General features: G+C 36.3%; 1 long non-coding RNA gene across 1 annotated transcript in view; it reads right to left on the bottom strand.

Annotated features, from left to right (window-relative positions):
* The window catches only part of LOC111741828, a 13,505-nt gene that overhangs the window by 5,344 nt on the left and 420 nt on the right, over positions 1-7,741 (bottom strand). The window lies entirely within an intron of this gene.

Below are 7,741 nucleotides of genomic sequence, written 5' to 3'. Positions count from 1 at the left end.
CAACCCAAGTTCTCCTTCTACTGTTCACTTTCTCTGTTTTCTACTAAATGAGATCTCCCTTCCTTTTACCCAACTTGCTTGTTTCAGCTAATAGCATCACTCTCTCAATTACCTGGATTAGGGATATTTTTTAAAACCACTTTATACATTTTTAATCTTTTATTGGAAAAACCCCTTGCAACTCTTAGTTCACATCTCTTTTTTATTCTCTCCAGATGATGCTTGCATCTTTTTTGGTGGTGTCTTCGTCCAGTGGTTGTCTAGCCTTTGCCTGAACATTTTCAATGACAGAAAGTTTAATGCACGAATGCTCCATTATTCCCCTCCCATATTGCTAAATCCTGTTAATTCTCCCATCAGAATATCTTTCATTTATAAGTCCTGCTTCTCCATCTTCACTTTAGTCTTTAAGATGCCTAGTTTAGGTTCTTACTATGTTATAATTAAATTAGTACAATCTGATTGCCTGACTCTCTAATTCATTTCACAGACTTGGATTAGATTTATAATCTTTTACAATTTTTTATTTTACTTTACATATTTTTAAATACTGCTTTTGTCTTATTACTCTTTTACTCACAAAGTTGAAATATTTTCCTAAACTCTATTAATCTAAATTCCTCTACTTTCAAGACTCTAAGTATCTTATTTCTCAGTAGTTTCAAAACACATCTTTTTTGTGGTATATGCATAAGAAAGTGTGCTTAGGTGCTGCTATTGTCTTGTTGCTAATTTACTGCACACTGACACCTTATTGTGTCCCTGTCTCTGTTTTTATCTTTGTTGTCTAAGTCAGAAGTGGAAAGAAGTACTTTAAATAGTCATTTTGAGGGGTATTTGGGTTAAAAAGGGAGTCTCATAACAACCTGTGTGTTTCTCTTGAAAGCACCGATTTTACCAAATGGGTACTTCTTTAAGGAAATGTAGGGACCTATATGTTAGGGCTTTGTATCCTCTCCTTTACTGTACCTTCCCTCCCTTCTCCCAAGGGGAGGTTAATCTAAGCACATGTTCATTGCAGAAGTTAGTGAAATATTTATATTATTATAAATTATAGTTATACTTCACATTTTTAATTGCTATTGGTTTTCTGAAATAGAATAAAAATGAAAAATCCAGAGCTTCATTAATCTTTTGGTTTTAGGGTACCAAGAACCATCAGAATTTGAAAAATATGTACGTGGAAGAACAAGAAAAAAAGGTTAGAAAAGAGGAAATGAAGGCAAAAACTTCAATTGACAAATATGGAGAAAGAATGGTGATATTGATGAATAAATAAAAAAAGAAGTCAGTGGTGAAATGTTCTCAATTAAAAATAACTAATAAAATTATCTTTTGGTGATTAAGTTCTATACTATTCCCGCCCCCCCCCACCCCAGCCAAATAAACAAAACCGAAAAACAAAAAAACCCATCCCACTAAGAATGAGGTTCTAATGAATGACTATACCAGACTGCTTATCAAGTTCAGTCCTGCACAGTTAGAAAAAAAACACTCCTCTTATGAACTTGGCTTAAGCCTTTGGCTCAAGATCAACATGACTTAATAGCTATAATTTGCATCTGAATGCAATTAACTGGGCCAGTACTTTCGGGTAATCAAGCTGTGTGCAATACTTATACATATGCTGCAAATTCAACAAAAGTCCAAAGTGCTGGAGAGAAGGTCTTTATTCTTTGAATTTCCCTTAGATTTGGTACTCAGGTCTAAGACCTTAAATATTTTTTAGATTTCAAACTCTGATATTAAGTATGAACAATAAAATTTAACATTTATTTGTTTATTCTTAAAGTTGAGCTAATTGCCTTTTTTTTTTCCTTAGAAGAATAATTTCACGGTGTTTGTAAAAGTGATTTAGGTTATTTTAAAAAAATTTAAGGACTATAAAAAGATATAAAGAAGGAAAATAGAAAATTCCTCAAACTCTAACTTTCCACCTAGAAATAACTCCCACCAATATTCAAAATAATTACAAATGAGAAAATGTGAAGAAATGTGTATGTAGTTAAAATTTTGATTTTCTAATAATGTTTTGAGTCAGTAAAAAATAAATCTACAAGATGTTAACAAACTGCTTTTGTCATAAGGTAAACTACTACTGTAAGTATTTAAGCTTGCCTTCTGTTACTTATTCTTCATATGCAAACATGTAGTTTAGGCTGAGATTTGCTAAGCCCAAACAATAAAATGTTTTGTGAAATTAACGGAACAAAGAACCCAATACAGGGAGTCGAGCTACCTAGATTTTATTTATTATTAATTTATTAATTTAGTTCTGCCACTAATTTACTGTATACGTAATATATGTGTGTGCATGTGTATGTTGGGAGGATATCTAGTGGTGGTGGTCAGTTCTCTTAGGAGCTCTGTTTCCTTATCTGTAAAATGAAAGGGGTAGACTAGAATTGTAAAATATCTTCCATCTCCAGAATTATAAGAGACTTGCTTACATTTTCTGGTTTACAGAATTTGAGGTGCTCTGGTTTCCTTCCTGATAGTTTGAAAGCCACCTTTAACAGACACTAGGGTCTGGAAACAGTATCTCTGAGGCTAAAACCAGTGGGCAGCAGATTATCTGCAATGAAAACTTGTTTTGTTCTGAAATCAAAGCATAGCATGCCTTCTTCTGGGAATCACCGATTTATTTAACAAATAAATATTGACTGTACTCTTGACTTTCTCACAAATTCTGCCCTTTAGGAATTTTTGATATAGTTGAGGAGTTAAAAAGTGATCATTACAACAATAACAAAGACATAAATGAAATCCAATGGAGATTTGACAGAAGAAAAATTGCACGTCTGATCAGAAAAAGGTCGAAGAAGTTGATTTCTGAGTTGGGCTTGAAATACAGAAATAATTTTAACAGATTGAAGTTGTTGGAAAGGATTCTGTTTCCTCATATATAAAACAAACAATAATAATAGAATCCACCTTCTAGAGTCATTGAGAGAATTAAGTGAGATAATGCATGTTAGCACATTTCACTGGCATGATGGAAGAGCCCTAACAATGCTTTCAATTGTTATTAGTTGGAAAATGTATAAAACAAAAAGAATCATTGAGCAAAAGTTGATATTTCTGATTGTGCTATTAAGGGTTAGTTTCCTAACGATTTTTTTTTTTTTTTTCAAAAAGATTTCTGAAATGTTTGTCTAGACATGCTCTTTCCAAGGCAGTTGTTTGCTCATGGAGTTGTAATCAGAACTTTCTTTTAATCTTTGTGCTAGCAGCAAAAAGGAAGAGGCAAGTAACTTTTAATGACTGATTAGAATGTGGAGAACAGAAAAACACAGGTTAGATGGCCTAGAGGGAAAAACTGGTGGGATAATTGCTCTAATGCACATTGTAGTATCTTTCTGGCTCCCTGTTTAGAGTGTGCTAGAATGCAGCTTTTTTCCCAATGTACCTTAGACAGGTGCATCTATGGCATGAGTACCTGTTTTTTAAAACACTTTGTACTTACAAAGATACTTATAATAAAAAGTTAATTTTATTGTGCGCTTATTGTAAATTAGTGCTGTGGTTAACATTTGGTAAGCAAAGCTCTTTCAATCTCCAAAATAACTCTATAAGGTAGAAAATACATTACTTACATATAAGAACTGAGACCTAGGTCTCATATCTTATCCAAAGTCACATAGTCATTCAGCTAACATTTAATGATCCATACTATGTGTCTGATACTGTTGTGGGAGCTACAGATATATTAATGAATAAAACACAAAAAGAGCTCTGCTATCTTGGAACTCACATTCAAATGGATGCAGACAAACCATAAACAAAAAATAAAAGAATATTAGCCAGTGACAGAGCTAGGAAGAAATACAATAGTGATGTGACAGCAAGTAACTGAGAGTACAGTGCTGGCTCCGTGAGTGAGTTGTTGGTGCAGTCACACAGGGGACTTACTCTTGGTTTAATGCTCTGCTCTGCTATCTTGGTTTAATATCTCAAAATTCTTAATAACTTTATCTGTGTTTTCTAAGGGAGTTCTGATAAAATGCTAGAGCATATGGGTAAGCAGAGACACATGCAATACGCATGTTCTCCTTTCTTTGTCATACTATTCTCACATAGTTTTCTTGATGCCCTGTGAGCATAGAATTCTGATTGACCCATGGTGTGTGGGATTACGAATGGTAAGTGTTATGTCTACAATCGACTGAGCAGGGATGCTGACACCTTGACAGGCCATGCTTCCCTCAAACCAGAACTTGCTTCAAATGCATAAAGAAGGCAATGGCATTCTAAGAAGCACAATGACCAAAGAACCCTATCTTATTCTTTCTGACTCAGTAAGAAAGTAGCTGCCAAGTATTGACTCTGAATATGAAAAGACAGGAAAAGGTAGTTCCTCTTCCTTTCAGTTTTTCCTTACTCATCTGTAAGCCAAAGGTAGCAAGTGTTAGTAGAATGCCATTGTGTCAAGTGAAATAAAAACAGTTTAGTTAGTTTTGTGCAATGTTTGTATGGTTCAGTTAAGAATGAAATTCACATGTGTGTATGAACTACACAATAGGAATTGTATAATTTTGATAATTTCACATATGAGTTAAATGTGGAATTTTAAGTTTAAGTAAAAAATACTTAAAACTGGAATTGCACAATATAAAGACGAATGGTAAAATCATGCTGTTAATTAAAATTTTTAATTTTTTCTTTATAAGAAATGACACTTAATGGTAAATAAAAGACATGGTGAAAAGTTGAGTAGGAGAGCTTAGAAGAAAGGAAAAAGCTTTATATATCAGTATCTTTAACAGCATTTTAAATTGCTTTTCTAACAAGAGTTTCACTTGGAGTGGCAAAAGATAAGTTTAGAGCTTGGAGAGGCCAGAGTATTTCTGTAGGTAGCCATTGGAAAATTTCAGGCAGGAGAATGACATAAACGACCTGTTTTAAAAGGTCATGTTTCCTGCAGTGTAGAGGCAAGAGTGGAATGAGGGAGACCATGCTGAGCAGTCTATACATGAATTCCTCATCCTTCCAGAAGGAATTCATCATATTCTCGTCACAACTTTTATTATTACAATTATGGATTTTCAATTTTTTCTTCCTGAACTAGACTGTAAGCACCTTGTAGACACTGACAGTCTTAATCTTCTTCATATCACTAGTGTCCAGTTTTACTTAAATATAGCAGCCACTTATTAAATATTTATTGAGTGAATAATTGGGGTAGGATATAAACCACTCATGCGGTAAGAGCTCTTCCCTGGAGTTTCTTTCAATTTAAGATGATTATTAGATGAACCATAAAGAAAGGGATTATAGCAGTTATAAAGGAATCTGAAGTAAATACAAAATAGATCATTAATTTACAAATTTTGAAATTTGGGAGAAAATTACTGACTCAGACATCAGTGGGAATTTGAATTTTTACACTACCTCTTCCTGAACCTATGTGCAACGTGTACTCAAAGACACTGCTATTACTGCTGCCGATGTTTTGGTCAGAAGTTCCAGCCTGACGGCTTGGGACTGAAGTTGGCCTGAGACATATTTTGGTTAGTTTCATGGTATGTAAATATGGCGCTGAATTAGTTGTTGATGTTTAAAAAACAAAGGAGTTTTCACATAAGGGTTGGATTTTCTCTATCTCTTGAGAAGTAACAAACATCTAAGCAAACAAAAAGTTTGGCAGAACTGGGTCTGCATTCCAGCAGTCCAGGGCTCAGGCTGGCCACTGCCTTTTTAAGAGGCTTGTGTTCTCTATTCTGTTACAGTTTTCACTCTGCCTGCTCCACTAATGTAGGTTACCTACCTGGCTCCTGGTGGCATTTGTGTGTGTAATAGCTTCTAAGGTGACATTTATGTACTAGTACTAGTATTTTAAATAATCATTTCTTTGACTCATTTCCCATTTAGAAAAAAAAAAATGCAGCTCGCTGCTAGCGTTAATTTAATTTTATGTAAACACACTCTTTGAGGCTGAAGCAAATCTGACTGGTTTTCAATGTGAAAATAAAATATAAAAACTTTTCTTGGAGTTATTTCTAAACAGAACTTGTCTCTAATCCTAATGTAACAGAAATGTATACGTAAATCATATTCATCAAATGAATCTTCAGCTAACAACTGTTCGAGAACGATGTTAACATTATGTGTAGGAATGCTACGTTTCCCAGGATTTGACATTTTCAGCCATTGAGAATTACTACTATATTTTGTAAATGGAAATAGCACTACTAAAACAGAATGCTACAAATAGAATGATGTCATCTGTTTCCAAAGACTATCAATATATTAGCGTGATGCAAAAATAATAATAAAAGCGAGATATTTCATGGCAAAATTTGTAGGTAAGGTAAAGACTGTAATTTGCAAGTTATCTTGGAGTAAACACTGCAGCTGCAAGTGCTGCCTGCAAATATTCTCAGGGCAAATGGGAAATGGGTTAAAAAAAAATCTTAAATTATTGAAATTTCTCTTTAGTTTTCTTGCTAAATTTGTTTAGCTCTTACTTGCCTTCCTTGCAGCTTTTATCATTCTAAGGAGCAAGGCTGCCGGTCTGGATTCACCTAGATTGGGACTAACAGCGCAGGAGGAAATGGTGCTCTGATTCGTGTGATAGATAAATACTGAGGGAGGGGAAGCTCTCCCAAAAGGAACCAATTTGTTCTACAGAAGGATACTCACCATTTCTGCACTTTGTACTCCCCAGTTATGTGTCTGTTAAGATTCAGGGGTATTAAATGTAAAGGATAGAATAAGTTTAAACCTATCTGTAATTATATAATCACACTGGTCTTCACTTAAAATCATTAAACACTTCTTGTCTGTCCCAAAGTGCGCTGCCCCCTCTGACCCATGCTGCTGTATCTCTGCTGAGTAGGATGATTAGAGGTGCAATTTTAGACTGTAGGTACTTGGGGCAGTGCCTTTATTTGGATAGCGCCATTTAATCTATCATACTGTGTTGTGTGAACCCACATGTTTATTTAGAGAACTGTATAGGGCAGTCCACAAAAGATACCGAATGGTAAAACTAATAAAGGCTGTTTCCACAGAGCCATCTAAAGGCATGTGGAAGCACAATAGTCACACGCAGAAACCACAATGGGTCAATGATGATAGAATTCCGAGATTGGGAGGTGCTATTTGAAGGCCAAAAGGGAAAAAAAGTCAATTTGGAAGGATTTACTACACAGCAGGTCTTCGTGGATATTCAGTTCTGGGAACACTTGGCAGTACCAGGGTGCAGTTCATTTATCAGTGTACAAATGCTTTAACAGAAACGCATTCAATAGTCTCAAGAGCAAATCATTTCCATATCCCACGGGAGCTGGTAAATGGGCGATGGACTGCTGAACAGCCCAGCTGCCCAGAGACAGTGGCCAGGGCTGGGATCTAGTTTAGCACGAATGACTGACTGCTGGGAGGGAGGGCGTTCAGCGGGGGGCTGGGGAAGGGGGCAAAGTCCAAGCTGGAGAAAGGACAATAAGGCTAAGGGTGGAAACAAAGCTGAACGAGAACAGCAGCTGGCTGACTCCTGGCGCAGCGCTGGTGAATCAAGCTTTGATTTTAGGAAAAAAAAGAAAGAAAGAAAGAAAAAAACAGGCAATAGGGCGAGCATTCGCTGCTGCATTTTCCCCGAAGAGCCTGGAAGGGAGCGCGGGCTCATCGCCTCATCGCCCTCGGACGTGGGCAGCCTGCGGCCGGCATCCCTCCCCCGCGCGCCTCCCAGCCCAGCAGCGCCAGGCAGTGCCCTGCCGGGGGCAGGGCGGGCCGCCGGCCG

Source organism: Pteropus vampyrus, unplaced genomic scaffold (genome assembly GCF_000151845.1).
Source record: "Pteropus vampyrus isolate Shadow unplaced genomic scaffold, Pvam_2.0 Scaffold82, whole genome shotgun sequence".
NCBI lineage: Eukaryota > Metazoa > Chordata > Mammalia > Chiroptera > Pteropodidae > Pteropus > Pteropus vampyrus.
The sequence above is the reverse complement of the archived record's forward strand: the minus strand, read 5'-3'. Positions and strand labels throughout refer to the sequence as shown.